The sequence below is a fragment of the Erithacus rubecula genome (genome assembly GCF_903797595.1).
Source record: "Erithacus rubecula genome assembly, chromosome: 3".
Taxonomy (NCBI): Eukaryota; Metazoa; Chordata; class Aves; order Passeriformes; family Muscicapidae; genus Erithacus; species Erithacus rubecula.
Window position 1 is genome coordinate 108,068,691 of NC_136689.1, and position 16,797 is coordinate 108,085,487.

Here is a 16,797-nt window from a genome sequence, read left to right on the forward strand (position 1 = left end):
GCCAAAGGGCACAGAATAGCAAGACATCTTTTAACTTAGTGCATTCATCTCATGTAAGACATGTCAGTTTTGCTAGATTTTCTTAAAGTACAAGTTCTATTTCAGCCGTTGGCAAAAAATACACAACACATGAAAAACCCCAAACCAACCAACCAGCCATCCAACCAACCAACCAACCAAAACAATAATCCCAAATTCACAACAAAACCAAAATAAAAACTCAGTCCTGATTTGATGAAAGCTAACCTGCAAAGCAAAACAATTCAATCTTCTGGCCACTCTTGTTTTATAACAATATAGTCAGGAAGGGAGCATAGGGTGAGAGGTTATTGAGTTATATTTGCTGCTTAAATCTTGGTTTTTACCTTGAAATCTGCAAAGGGGACAAAATGTAAAAGTAGTAGAAAAGAACTTATTATTTTAATTCTAGAGCACATGTTCCTTTTGTGTAAGATCAAGGAAAAAAACCCCAAAAAACAAAACCCTGTAACATTTTCCCCTTTGTATCTTTCATGATAGAAAACTACAAGTCAAAATCATATTCCTATTACATTTTATACCCATTAAAATATCCACCTAAGTACATATTTTAGGAATGTCTGAGTCTTTGAGTTCAAAATGAGGGGTGAGGCAATTTGCACAGGAAATTGCACTCTAACACCTTGGACTGAAATAGGGTCTGACCTAACCACAGGTCTTGTTTGCAAGGTGTATCTAAAGGAAGGGCTGCTTAATTCTTAGAGAATGCACAGATCACAGGTCAGGCTTCTCTCTGCCCACTGACTTGGGCAAACACAAAAGATATCACATGGAACTATAAAAAAATGAGTTGTTTGAAGCCTCCTTTACACACCCACTTTATTGAAGTTTTTGTTTGGGGTTTTTTTTTTTAAATTGTTAAAAGCATTTCATATTAGTAGGCCTGCATTATGCCAGTAATAATAATAATATAAACTAGGATCTTTACAAATTAACCTAAACTTTTAAGAACTTTTTCATTTTTTAAGGTTGCTATTGTCCACTGATATGTCATATTTGGAAATATGACATATTTCCATTTTGTTGCAAGATCTACTGATATTTTACCTCAAAATGCCCTAATTCAATTGCAGCATTAGCCATTTAATTTAATGAAAAAGCTGGTTGAACTACACCCTACATTTGTTATTTATTATGTGGCTAGGAACATTCCCTGTAGCTTAACCTAACCTTTATTTCTTTAGGTACTTTACTACTACTACTATTACTACTACTACTACTACTACTGCTACTACTAGTACTGCTGCTGCTACTACTACTACTACTATTAATAATACTACTAATAAGATAGTAGTCACTGCATTAATCTGCACCTTTTTTTTTTTTTTTTAATTGCCAGTCATTCAAAAGGTTTTAGTTATAATTCTGTCTTGAAGTGGGAGGCAATGGGAAGAAAGGGAAAAGTTCTAGAAAGGTCTAGCTCTTTAGGCACACTTAACAAAACCTAGTGCTCTTAGCAAGTGAGAGTCTGATAAGCATAAGTAACCCCAGTACAAATAACTCCCCAAGATCCACCTAGATGAAGCTTTAACATCTGACTGCACACGAAGTGGAAAAGCAATGTTCTATCCTCTTTAACTCAATGTTCTGTGTAACTGCTTTGTGTTTCTCATCAATAATGCAGCCAGTTGCAGCTGTCTTCATGTTCCACCAAGCTCAACTATAAATTCTTTCAAGCTTCCAAGCTCTTTTTTATTCATACCTCTTACTTAGAACAATTAATTCATTATGCTTGAATTGCTTCTTTATAAAAGTCTTTGCCAGTGAAATATGTCTAACTTATTTTATTCTATTTACATTAAGAAACAAACAAACTAAAACCAAAAATACCCAAACAATCCCAGAGAAACAAGAAGTAGCCCTAAAGAGATGCAGGGAATCTGATATTTACACATTGTGTGAAAAACTTGAAGCCAAGAGTCAGAGAGGTGCAAATGAATGGTTTGGAAACTTTCTTGAGTTTAAATGAAATATTTAGAGAAAGATTATCCTCTGAATCATTACTTTGACACATACTGATTCCCTAATCACTGTTCATTCTTTCAGAGTACTTTATTTGTGCATCATTCAAGTACCCTTTAACTGTTGCTAAAGTATCCTTCAACTTTGATTTGTAGTTAAAAGGACTTATTTAAAAAGTAGAACACAGCTACCATGGCCAGAGCTAATCCTGGAAAATGTATCATTTAGTAATGATAAATAAATACATTCTGATTTTTAGAAATCAACCTGAATTTTGCTGTAGTTATAATTAGACCTATTGGACAAAAATTAATTTTTCTTATACAGAGAAAAAAGAAAGAAAAAAAAACACCACAGGTTTTACAGAAGTCCCCTACAAGGAGATATGGAATGGTTACCAAAAACCTGGCAATTTTTGTGGGTTTACTCAAGCTCCCAATCAAGCTTAATATCAACATCCATGTACAGAGTGTTTTGAAGTAAGTGACTCAGAGTCCTGAGGTCTCCTTCTGCCTCAGCTTCATTTACTGTTTACTAACCTAGACTTTTATCTTCCCTGAATATTTCTCTGCCAAAGACTTACCAGGACCTTAATTTTCCAAGCAACCTAATGGAGACTTTCCTTTTTTACTATAATCCATCTTTTTTCCCCTCACTTTTTAGGTCAGCTCCTCTTTCTCCAGCTCTAGCCAATCAGCTCCTGCTCTCCCAGAAAAGATGAAAAGATGCAACCAAAAAAAAAAGCTCTTTACCTCTGTTACTTCTACAAAATTCTTTTACCTCATTAATTTATTATATACAGAAGCTTTTGACAGTGCCAGCCAATTTTCCTAACCCAATTCTATTTTAGGTCTTCATTTAAATGCTGACATCACATTCTTGGAAAATGAAGGTTTTCTTCTCATCTACCATGTCTTCAGAGACGTATCTCTGATTTCTGGTTCTAAGAGGGATGGGAAATAATTTAAGGAATATCCTTAGTGTTTCTCAAGGAATAAAACAGAATAAAAAGCCAACCTCTCGTAGCCTAAAATTTTCAGCAGAAATCAAAATATTTTGTGAGAAAAAACACTCCTGACCCGAAAAGATGTCTTGTCCCATTTCTTTCTTATTACATGAGTTCTCTGGCCTCAGGGGAATTAATGAAGTATTAAATATTTACCTACCCGAGGTAGGCCACATATAATGATTTCTCTTTTAATCACAACCCAGAGATGCAAAGTGCATTTTTCTCTATTTTAATTTCTTTAATTTCCAAATTGCTGCTCTCATTCTTGCATTGATACCTCACTTTTATGAAGTTGTCATGAGTGAATTCTAAGAGTAAATCATATGCTCATATTTCAATAGAATGACCAGTCTTTGGCTTCATGGTTATGTTGCCTTTTTTCTTTCTCTGGACAATTTTTAAAAATATAGTTTTTAACACTTCCTCTCCCATCTCATCTTTTTTTCTGAGGTATTCCTCTCTTTCTTTTAGATTTTAATCCAGGTTGAATTTCTTTTTCAAGTGGTTTACATCTATTTACATGTTAAAGACATTCAGTTTTAAAAAAACTTATATACCTGTAAAGAAAATATTCTTCATTTTCACAGTTCTATAAAAAGTAGTTCTATATTCCTGAGCATAAAAATGCTTCAGATGCCTAATACATTTTTCAGTCACTATAACCATTCTACCATGCCACTACAGATTTCTAACAAGGTGATTTAATTCCACATTCATTCACAAAATAGCTCACTACTCATGTAGTAATAATATCAATATGCCAGTATACTAGAATTTTGAATGTGGACATAAAATGAAAACAAAACCCATAAAAATGTATTTCAACCCTGCTGAGCACATAAGACTAAACATTTTTTCTTCTTTGAGAAGAAAAATGGATTTGTTGTAAGCAGGTAGTTTTAGGGAGAGGAGGGAATTCTGACTGGAAAAGGCATGAGAGGAGAGATAAAATGTTCATTTACAAAATCTACATTCATTTCCTAATTCAAAAACAGAGAACAGTAGCAGTGGGTGTACATTTGAAAACTCTTCTCTTTTCAACTCTGAACATTAATCCACAGTCATGCTTTGATATCCTTTTATCAAGCCCAATTTACAAACCTGTCAGTTATTTGAAGTACAAGGCTAAACTAATGAAATATTCAATGCTAAGAATATTCTGCTCATTCAAATGTTTAGAGCCAGATTGCACAAAATATTTCAGAAAAAAAGAAGACATAAAAAGCCACCTTGCTCTCTAAAGCACTGAGATTCTACAAACTCTTTTCTCTGGAGGAGGTATTGCCCTTTAACCTTTCTTGAAGAAAACTTAATTTCCTTAGGATTTTTCTGAACATAGCACACAACAGTCCTATATTTTGTATTTCTCTCTCTATGGTGAATTATTTCAATATTATTTCAAAAGGTTTTTTTTTTCCTAAGCTGTTATAATGCACTCCAAGGGAATCATTTTGTGTAATTTCATTGTGGTTCATGTAAACTATTATTTTTTAAAGAAAAATGAAACCCTATGCAGATAAATTAGTTGTTTTTCACATTTGGGGTAATGTTTTTAATACATTTAAATATTTTTATGTCTTTAAAAAAAATATTTATTTATTTACTAATTTAGATTTCCAAGATTAGCATTTTAAAATAGAAATTATTTGGGAATCATCTTGGTTTGTTGAGAAAATGAGTATAAAATTACTTCCACACCTTCAAAGCAGTGAGACATAGAAGAGAATTGAGTCATTTTACTGGTTTTACTATATTTCACTTACACAATTTTCTGGTAAGAAGTTACAACTTACACTGAGAGTGGGTTAATTCTATATCAGGATTTTTGGGTAGTAGAGACAAGTGTATGTACTTTAACAGATTGTGAACAAGATATCTAATTATATGGGTATTACTTCAATACATTACATGAAGATTCAATAAAGGAAAAAGAACATGAATGAGTAACTATTGGAAATTTGGTTATAAGTCACAAAAGTAGTTTCTTATGTGTCCTTTGACTATGCTGATAACCTTTAGCTGAAGCAGTCCAGAGTCCAGGAGGTGAGGAGCACAGGCTTTTACCATCATGCTGAAAAAGCCTACCCTCCAAGGATATATCTGGATCTTCACTGGAGAAAATACCAGGGGTGGCCAGATACAACGCTGATGACACTGCTCTTGTGCACTGCTGATCAAAGGAATTGTTGAGAAAACTGTGTTAGTTCAGAGCACCTCTGGCAGCAACCTCTAATTATCACTTTTCTCTGTAATTTTATTGATACATGCCAGAGCACTGTCAGGTGTTGAGATTTAAATACAAATCTTGCAGGTATGTTCTTGGTGGAGGAAGCAGCAGGAGGAACACCATGTCACACATCTTTGAGTTTATTTTGCTCCCATTTATTCAGAACCTTGAATGCTGAGAGAAGAATTTACTAATTTTGTATTCGCTGCTATTTTGGCTGACATACAGGTGTGCAAGCTAGTCATTGTAGGCCTCTTGCTGAATGAAAAAAAAATAGGTTTTCATGTTGTTTTAAGCATAATAAAAGAGCAGTAAAGGACTCTTCAGCCTGTCCTTTGCCATTAGCACTAGCTGATGAAATATTCCTATGAAGTCTCCTGCAGAATGGGTTTGGATATCTGTATGCTGCTCTTATGAACTGCCATAGTTTCAGATAATCTGTGGAAGAGGAACATGCAGAAGCACTTGGGATATACACAGAGAGACAAGTTGCTTATATGTATCTTTCAAAAACAGAAAGTCTGTAATGCATAAAAAGAAAATACTTAAATCTTGGACAAGCTTTTAATATCACAAGTCAGCACAAGTTATGAAGAATAACCTGAACTTAATTGAACCCAAGATTCAACCATAGGGTTCATGACAGTTGCTTTCTCTGTGGGCCATGCACAGATTTGGCTACAGAAGAACCAGTGATGGATAGACTATACAGACAATAACTTCTAACATAACTGAGGTTATATTTGCCACATATTTCTTTATATTTGCCATGTATTTTCCTGAATCACAAGAGTGAATCAGTTGCAGAAAATAAAGTGAGTAAGTTTTTCCAGAAAACCTGTGGCTGGTTTAATGTAGCACAAAATAAGTGTCAGGGATTTTGGACTGTTACCTGCAGAGATAAATTAATGAAAAACAAGTAAGTTTGTTCAGTAAAAGAGGAAGCTTGAGATATGGACATTTCATTAAATGGACCTGAATATGCTTAAATTAGAAATGGGAAGAAAGTAGATTAAGTTGGTAATGTTAAAGGATCCTTTCAATGGGAAGAGTACACAGCAAATAACCTAAACAATTTAAAGATAATTAACAATGTTGTGAACAATTTGCCCTTGACAAGGTTGCAAAAAATTACCACAAAATTCCTTTTTTTGTTTGTATATAACAAAGAGAATAACCTTTTTGTTATTCCTAGCACTAGAAGATTTTGACAGTTACTTTAAGGCTGTTTCCATTAGTGTCATGTGTAATTGTTAATAAGTTCTGCTGTAAAAACTTTTGGCTTCATGTGTTGGGGAGCTTTTGTTGTTTACTTGTTTATTTTTGTTTTGGTTGGATTTAGTCTTTTTCTGCTACAGAAAAATGAAATTAAAGTTGAATCTCACTAAAGGGGAAACCAAAAATTTTTAAAAAGGGAACTAGGGAGAGCTGATAAGAACCTCTAATAAGCAGCTGGAAAATTGAAAATCTAATATAATGAAAATAGTAGAAAAATTAAAACATATAATCTTTGTGCATACTCCCAAAATATCAATAAATTTAAGCAGAAACATTTTGATTTATGTTAAGAGCTCCATACATCTATATATATTTGCAAGTTATTTTTAATTGCTGACAGGTATATTGAGATGTCTTATTTTTAAGTTTATAATCAAAGAACTAAATGGATATACAACATTAACCTCAGAGGGAATGCATTGATTGTGCAGATTTAGGCCAATTACAAAGTATTTAAATAATCAGAAAGATTTAAAGCTTTTGTTAGTAGAGCAGAATTGTGAAGAGATATGCCAGCTCAATGCTAGCAAATTACTTTTTTAATACAGAGTAGTCTAAAGTTGATTCGATTTTGCAAGAAAACAGCCTGAGGAAAGAAAACAATTTACTAATAGAATATTTACTAATATTCAGGAATAAAATCTAACCAGAAATCATGTTGCATAATTTTATAAAATAGTTACATTACTTACTTTATAATTTGTTTACAATCTGGCTTTTGTTTTATGACCAGGCTGTGTGGTGCTTTTCATCAAACTATGAGAGTTATGCTGTTATTTTTCAATGAGATAAAATGAGAACTGCAGGTAGCTCAGTGGCAGAGTGAAGTAATGAATTGTTAAGTGATTCTTTCCTGCATGAAACATTCAGGATCATTTATGTCTGTTTCAGTGGGTATTGTGCAGAAGACCTGATGATGGAATTATTTCTTGGTTTCTTTTCTTTTTTCTATTGGTTTCTTTATCTCTGAGCTATGCATGAGGTTGTACACTCAGAATAAAAGCAACAAACAAAGAGACCTTGTCTCTCACTTGTAACACTCTAGGTTCCCAGTACTGGCTTCACACTAGATCCTTGTGCTTCCCCTGTGCTGGAAAACACTATTTTCTGGGAGTCCAGAAAACAGTTTGTGTTTCCCACAAAATGTCCAGCAGGTTTGGTGAAATCTGTTGTTTCCTAGTAACTTCACCCAGGAGGAATAAAAAAAGCAGAGATGAAATTAAATGGCAGGGAGAAAGCCAGCTTTTCTGGTTCAAATTAAAGGGCATTTACAGACATGATAAAATTTTAGCTACAGAGAGCTTTTTTTAAATGATCTTGTCACTTGAAAGAGATAATGGCTGTATGGATGGCTGAGAATCATTGGATATCTAGCAACGTAAGTTGTCATTTTTGTTTTTTTCAAATCTTATCTTGCACTTAGGATACAGAATTCTAACTGGAGTGAATATATTCTATACAGATATTCAGGAGAAAAGTTTAATAGGAAAAGATGATATCAGAAATACATCTGAGATAAATAATAGTTGCTTATTTTAAGCCCCACACAGGGAGGTGATTACAAATGCCATGTGTCCTGAAGTGACAGTAACAAGCACCATTGTCAAATGACTCAGTGAGTGATCTGCAGTAAAATATTTTTTCCATGTTTCAACAGCAAGGCTCAAAATGATGGAATTTAAAATATTTAAATTTGTAACCTGGATCAAAAAAAAAAAAAAATCTTTTTTGAGAGAGTTAGATTGTTTGGTGGAATGCCATGAAACATCCCTTGGAATATTATTTCATTACTTGTGATGTCTACATTCTGTTTTTCATGTCTGATTAAAGAGATAATTATATTGAAATGCAACAATTGACAAATATTTGGTGGATATAAATATATTGATAATTTCTGAAATACATTTTATTATAGCCAAATTTTGTTTTATGATAGCAATATGCTGAGGAAAAAAATGTCCACAATTTTCTTTAATAATTTTACTGTGACAGTTCTGTCCCTCAGAAAAAATTACAGATTGGAATATCCAGATAAGAAAAAGCTAACTGCCTGTGTCCTCAGTTCTGTTGTGTATGATTGTTTCTGGCTCATGTCAATAAAGACAACACCTCCATTTTCTCATATTTAATTCTGTGTTACGTATATGTATGTATATAAATATATATATGTGTGTGTATGTGTGTATGTATATGTATATGTATATGCATCACATCCTTCATTCACACTGCTGCTTCTGTATTGTAGGAAAATTTGACCTGTATTTTAAGGGCTGCCTCTGATTTCTTATTTTTGTAACACATTACCTTTTTAGAAACTGTATTATAATTATTGATACATAATTTTCCTATCTTTCGTGACTTTCAGTCATGATGATGCATTGGAAGATATTACAGAGGGGATTCTCCTGGAACTGAGAGTATTTAACCAATGTCTCTTGATTCCAACTAACTGGGGCATGATTTTATTAGATAAGCCTCTCCTGACTGAAGGCCTTCTTTTTGTGCTGGAGATGGTTGAAATTTGGTTGTTTTTTCACCTTCTGAAACATGGAAAACTAGGGATCTCAGGATAGAGGCTACAGCTTCTGCTGAAACATAATCATTACAGCAGCACACGCTTAATTCTTCATTATTAGACTGTGTTATTCATAGAAATTTTGCAGCAAAAAATTACACTAGGAAATCCTAAGTCACTCTTTTTGTCATAGATCATGCAGCTTTACTTTGACCAGTTGGACCTTGGGAATGAAAAATTAATTACCACAGCCCCTTGTGTACATTCTGAAGAATAAAGATAATGTAAAAATATCTTCAAAATCACTGAAGATCAAATAGGTGTATTAACATGAATTTGGCCTACCTGAAAACACATTTGAAATTAGAGGCAAGTTTTTCCTAGAATGTTGCCAGTTTTTCTAAGGAATCTGTATCAGCTCAAGGAAGAAAAAGTGTGGTTAAATATGGCACATTTGCATGCTTCTTAGCTATGTAAGAGGATGTGGGGTAGTAACTGACTGCAAATGTTTGTGTTCCTCTCTTGAAAATGCTTAATATAGAATCATGTGTATTCATTTTTTCTACTTTGTAGATTTAGTTATGAAATAAGTAGAATGCTTAGGAGACAGAACTGTTGCAGGTTTTATGGTTATTGTTCCTTGTTTATTCTCTGATCTGTTCAGGCTATATATATTGATTTATATATTCCTTTGATAGTTGGCATTTTTAAGGGAGTATTTCTGTCCTTGTGGGTCCTGATCCTTCAGAAAATCATAATGTAAGCATTACATTGATTTTATCTTTTTATACTTTCATAAAACCTTCTTGGATGTCTATGTAATTCCATGCAAGATATATGACAGCTACTGGGATTGCCTGCAAAAACAGCAGCTGTTTAAACATCAAATATCACGAGAATACAAAAATTGTGTATTCAGAAGGGCTGATTTTAATGACTTGTGCAAATTTTCATCTTTTGTGTTTTTGTGCTCACTGAATGTAAATGGAGACACCAGCTGAAAAAGTTAAATAGGGAGAGGAATAAACATCTTCCACTCCTTAAAATAAACCCTACTCTAATAATATTTGATGCCTTTAATGCTCTACCTTTCTTTCCTCCTCCTTCCATTGGATACCTCACATGTTCTACATGATTAATTTACAGATGGAAAAATTAATATAGGCCATCACAATTATAAAATTAAAAGCATTTGAAATGGGCATTGTAATTCTGTACAAAAGAAATTGTGGAATTTAACTTGTAGTGGGTGGTCCGTAATAATTGGTTGTTGCAGACAAGAGAGCCCCTACAAAGAGTGTGAATAGCAATTCTGTTTTACTGTGCTGCTTCAAACTATAAATGAACACGTGATTTTATTGTCAAGAGCTACAGAATATGTACATGTCAAATTGGTGCTACACCTGCTTCAGAGAAGCAAAGCAGTGGCTGAATGAGGTTTGATCAGATTTTGAGGGATGGCATAGGGGCGCCTGATTTCTCATGGTGTTTCTTTCGCTATTCTGGTATTCTTCAATTTTGTTAAATCAGGTCTTCCATTTGAATTTATTTTTCACTGCTTTCTGTTCCCATAATCCACTTTGCAGTGTATGCATGTTCTGCAGAGCTCATTGAGTCAGAGGTTTTATCACCTCATGTTACCACATCTCCCACAGACAGCCAACAGTCACTTGATGTTTCCTCCTACTTGTTGAAGACTTCAGATCATTTCAGTGTGTTTTTTTACCATCACTGAATTGGATCAGAGACAAATATCTAAGTCTTTATAGCAAGGGCAGCTTTTAATTATTTCTTTGTCTATTTTGTCAATTTTTGTGACTGGGTTTTGAAGGGATCTAAAATTCATTCTGTATAAAAATTCACCCCTTTGATTATGTAAAACAGATTTCAACTGGTGATGGCTACAAAGGATTTTAAGAAAAATTTGTCTTTATTTTAGCCTTGTGATACTGCTGTAGAGGCTGTTTGACCCATTTTAAGCCCTGAGGCTAGGTTATTGACCAATTCAATATAGAGCTGAAGTAGTTATTCATTCTCTAGATACAATTATGGCGTAGGAACATGTTTTTCAGATTTTCTTCCTCCTAGCTGCCCAGTGTGAATGTTCTTGTTGCTTGACAGAGCAGGGCTTAGTTATATTTTCAAAGCCCAGAGCAGTGCAGAGTGAAATGAAGAGATAAAATAATAAAAAGTACCATGTATTTTACAAACAGAATGGATGGATGCCCATGGGAGCCTTGTTACTTCCAGCAATATTTCAGAACAACCCACGACTCCACATAAAGTTGTGAAAACTCTAGTGTAACCTGCAGAAATTCAATAAGGAAATGCAGGGAAATACTAAATCACAAGTTCAGAAAAACGGTCTATGCTATTGATACCAGAAAGAGTCCAGAACAGCACCATGAGATGAATAAGGGAGTGGAGCATCTTTCCTTTGGGGAAAGTCAGAAGACAGCTGGAACTGTGCATCTGGGAGGAGAGAGGGCTCAAGAGGAATATCATCAATGAGTACAAATGTCTGTAAAGAAGGCTCAGCCAAATTCTTTTCAATGGTGTCCAGTGACAGGAAAAGAAGCAACGGGCACAAACTGAGAAAAGGGAAGGTCACTTCGGACATTGCCCAGAGAAGTTTTACCTGTTCCCTTTTGTGGGAGTGTTCAAGGCCAAGTTTTATGGGGGTTTGAACAACCCATTCTAGTGGAAGGTGCTCCTGCCTTGGGGGTTGCAATGGGTGATCTTTAAGAACTTTTCCAACCCAGCTCATTATGTGGATTCTTTGATCATCAAACACTACTTTACTGGGAGGATGGCTGAGTTCTGGCACAGGTTTCACAGAGAAGTTGGGGAACCTCTCTCTCTGAGGATATTCAAAAGCTGCCTGGAAATCAGCCTGTACAAGGAGCTCTAAGTGGCCCTGCCTGACCAGAGTGTTTGAACCCTATGATCTCCAGAGGTCTCTTCCCCAACCATTACATAACTTTTCGATTCTGCTTCTAAATTATTTTCTCTATGTGTCATTCGTTCAGCATCAGTATGCATACATTGTTAATATCTAAGAAATTCTGTTCTCTTCAGAAAATCTCAGCAGAGGGAAGATGGGCATTGGTTAATCTAGCTCACAATTACTTTCAGGGTCTTTTTAATTACACAGAAAAAGAGCTGAAAAACCATAGAGTAGAAACCAAGGGACTTATGCATCTTTACTCAGTGTATTTGTTAGAGCTTTGTTCACATGCCCTGACCCTCCATCTGTGTTGTAACCTAAGAGAGATGATTATCAACATGACTGCTTTTACTTGCAAAGTAGCAGCATAAGGGGCCAACGTTCTCTTCAGCTGCCTTTGGTCCCTGAGTCTGGTGAACTTTGTGAGGTACAGACCAGTACAAATATTGTTATTTTATGAGCAGAGGCATTTTTAAGCTATTAATTTGTTAGGTAATTAATTTTACTGTCAAGGTGCTAGAGGGAGGCTACAACATTCTTCATTTCCCTTCTCCCAGGCTGGGAGATTGGGAGGTATAAATAGAATTTCTGACTTTTTTTCATGGCAGGTTTAAATTGTACCTCCAAATTATCTTTTCTGTTATTCATCCATTCATTTTCCACTCTCTGCTTCTTAAAAGGGAACCTCTTCACTTTCTTCATGAACATCTGATGGGAGAGGAAGGATTTTTAGTTCAGGTAGATGTTATTTATCTGTCATTACATAAACATATTAAAAATATTTACCTTCCCAAATTCTATGATGAGAACAGTTTTCTTGGCTAATTGCCTATTTCCCATATGAATACTGGTAACTATATGGCCTATAATATTTTTAAGTCATAGTCTGCAGAGGTCAGAAGACAGAAGAGCGTTATGGGATGCATCTATAAGAAAGTAAGTATTTGACATTTCCTTTTTGCCCCTAAGTGAAAAGGTAGCCTCTAAAAATGAGGCAGAGTGATTGATATTTATGTGGCTTCTGCTGAGGCTTCAGAGTTTCTCCTCAATGAATACTTTACTTTCTGATCTTCCTGTATTTTAGGGAAGGTATTCCCTTCAGATGGAATGCAAACATCTGACATATAAAGGTTTGTCTCTCTCATAACTGCACTCATTTTTCTTCATTCTTCCCAATGAGCAAAACTGTAGACAGCTGTAGAGTCTTTCAGAGTTTTCTGGTGACTCTTGCTCTTTTTTCAAGGTCCTTTATACATGTTGCTATCAAAAAAGAAAAATGTGCTTTCAGTAACTGCTGGCTTTTGTCTGAAAGGCTTCATAGAACTTCCACAAAATATTGGTTCTCTTTCTCTCCAGAGGCAGCTTTGACTTCTTCTGGCAAAGTGACTATAGCACAATATGGTGGCATTTCAACTTCCCTGTAGGGGAAATGTGAGGAAAATTAATGCACACTTTCTAAAATTAAGATTATTTTTTATATTTTTCCCTTTCTTGGGCAAGTATAAGTTACTGGCCTTATTCTTTGTTCACAAGATGAAAAAATAAATCTAAGTATAATTTCATTACAAGGAGAAATTTGGGGGTTTTTTCACAGTTTAATTTTTTTTACATTTTGCCAGCAAAAAGACCAAGGCATATATAGTCAGTGTTAAAAAGGTGGTGTGATACTGCTACAAAGACCTAATTTTTCATAAACAAAGGTTGAAAGATGCAAGCCAGACTAAAACTTTTGCAGAAGTAAAAGATCAAATTACTTTTTCTCTTACAAAAATGCAAGAATTGCAAACAAACAGTAATGCATATTTCCTGTCATAGAAAATACATTGATATTAAATCGAGTTTTTGATGTATTAAAGTGCATTTTGGGGAAAATAATGCTATTTTTTGACCCCTACTAGCTGAGCCATGCTGTTCAGCTCTTAGAAAATAAATGCAAGGAGATTCATTTCTACTCCAAACAAAAAAGATTCATAACACAATGTCCACAACAGAAGCAGTGGTCTACACATTTTGCCAGAATTAGCAGCATTTGTTACATTGGGCGAAAGAGATGGAGTTATTCTGTTGGCTATATAAGATGTGTTTCTTATTCAGGATTAAACATTTATCCTCAGAGTTATAGATATTACCGTATCCCAGCAGGTTAACTTAGAAGTGCTGCACTTCTGGCCAGTAAGAGCTCTATAATGAACAGAAGAATTCACCTTCAGTATTGCCAGAGGTGCACAGTATTCCAGGGGAGAGACTTTCTAAAAGTATTTTATTTTTCTTTTAATAATGAATAAAATGAAGTCAAATCTTTCAGATAACTTGAATGAAAAAAACCCTTTCAGATAAGTTGAAGGAAATGAAAGAAGAAGAAAGACTAAAAGGTACAAATGAAATAAGCCACTTGCTGGCAAAATTGAAATATTAAACTTTGGGAAAATGAGACATTGTAGATGGAAATTTAGACCACTGCATTTACATTTTAAATAACATTCTGTCAGATCAACTGCTTAAAGAAAGTTCTCTCAAGTCAATGGAAACTGGATAGAGTCTGACCCACTGACATTAGGACTTGGAGATAGCAAAGTCTTGTCTTACTCTGTTATATGTGTCCATAAATTATAAGTCATATAAATGCCTAGGGAGGGTGTATGATCCTTTAATCACTAGAGCAGGTAAGCAATTCCACAAGATTGAAGGTCCCAGAATGCATGTAAAGAGTTATAAAAAGCATATAAAGAGCTAAGGTAAAGGAAGTACACTTATATCTTAAGGCATCTTCTCCAAGTCATATACTGGATTCAGAGATAATTAATTCATTATGAAAACTCCTGCTGTAAAATGGTGAGAAAAGCCATTCATTCAAATCATATTTTAGCACATTACATTTTCATTCTGTTACTATTATAGTCTTTATGAAGTTCAGGGTAAAATTTCAATGTCAGGCCTGGTCCTGTTTTATAACTCTCTTTTGAAAATATGTCTGGCAAAGGCATTGTCTCATTTTGAACTGGTGGATTTTTTCAAGCAGTGTTCTGCATTCACTGCTCTGAAAGACTTATACTCTTTTCTCTCCAGGAGAGAATCAATCCCCAATCCCCAATGCTCAATCCCCAATTAGCATCTGAGAACCACTCTGCAAATGAGATAATTTCATCTTGTCTCTCTTCACAATCTTTCTTTAAAAACTCCTGATTTGATTCTTCTTTTTTTTTTTTTTTGAAGTCACAGATTTTGCCTCTACTGCCACCCAAATAGGGGGTGGGATTTGTCTGTAAAATTACATATGCTAATTTGATATAATATAATGCACAATGTGCACACCCAATTTATTGATATCTTTTATAAGTCACTTGCAAAAGGTCCTTTATTTGAAAATATTCTGACAAGAAAGTATTCCATTTTAATGGAGGAATTACTTCTGGTCTTTTGCTTGCATTCTATATATTTTTGCTAATACAAATTTGCAATTTTTTGCTCTTGGATATTTAGGGTTTTTTTTAAAAGTCCCAAACTGTTTTATCAATGTTGTAAAATAAAAGACCTAATCTCTGTTATTCCCATCAGAGGTATGCCAGGCCTAAATCTTTCATTGTCTCTGAAATTTTAGTTTCCAGATTTTCTGTGTACAATCCAATATGTCTGTTTAAAACTGTTGTGCAGTTAAAATCCTCTTTACAAAGCACCTGAAGATTGATTCAACAATCTCATCATTAAATGCATATATGCAGATAAAATATTTATAAACTATATATGTATATGCAAATATCTTTTTTTTTTCCCAATCATAGCTGGTGCTGCAAATACAAGGTTTTACTAAGGTATATCCATTTTAATATTTAGAAGATTCTTAACATCCGACAATTTTTGATACTAGAAAGATGTTATTGTAAATATGCTTTCTCAGCCCTTCAGCTCTTGGAGTCTCCTATGCAATTTTCGCAAGCATTGTTGCAACAACTGATGGAAAGCCTCTCAGGAATTATTTTATCCTGGATTTTTTGTTAGCTGTGCCCGTTTTTGACTGGGGCTGTAAGAATTTGGCTCTGTGAGCCTTTGTTTCCCCAGCTGACACATGGCAAACTGCTTTCCCTCTGAAGAAAGTGGAGCAATCTGGCTGTCTCAGCTCTGTGTATGCTGTCTTCCTCAAGATGATTTGCAGGACCTATTCTCTATTGATTAGTTTCCTTTGCCCTAGTCTGAAAGGATTCCCTGGTGTTTTATTTCTAACAGCATTTCTTAATCTTTATGCTTCCTAGCATTTCTTATCAAAAGGATTGAGTCTCTCTTTATCTCTCTCATAATCATTGTGAGGTTGAAAAAAGTATTACACATGCTCTGGCTGGGGGGAACACAAGCAGTACTCTCTTACTGACTGCCAAGCTACATTTTCCTCTTGGCTGGGTGATTTCTGGACTTGCTACTACCTAGAGCATTTTGAAGACTTTTTTTTTATAAAGATGGAAAAGACTAATTTTAATTTGGCAATGCAAAACATTGGGGTGGAGTAGCAATAGCGGCATTTCTTTCAATTGCCATCCCACTACACTATCTCAAATGGTTTAAAGAACATAATTTCCTAAATGTAAAAGATGATTTTGAAAATATGTGTAAAAAATTTAATCATGACTTATGAAATTGAAGCTTAGTCACTGAAGAGTAGTGTTCATTTTCCATGATTACACCAAAGCAACACTTATTCATCAGAGATGTAGTCTATTGCTAAACATCTAGATCGTAATTATTAGAAAACAACTCACCTATATCAGAATTTGTTTGGATCAGAGACTCTTTGTATATTTAATAGCTCTGGAAAAATATTCTTGCTTTTA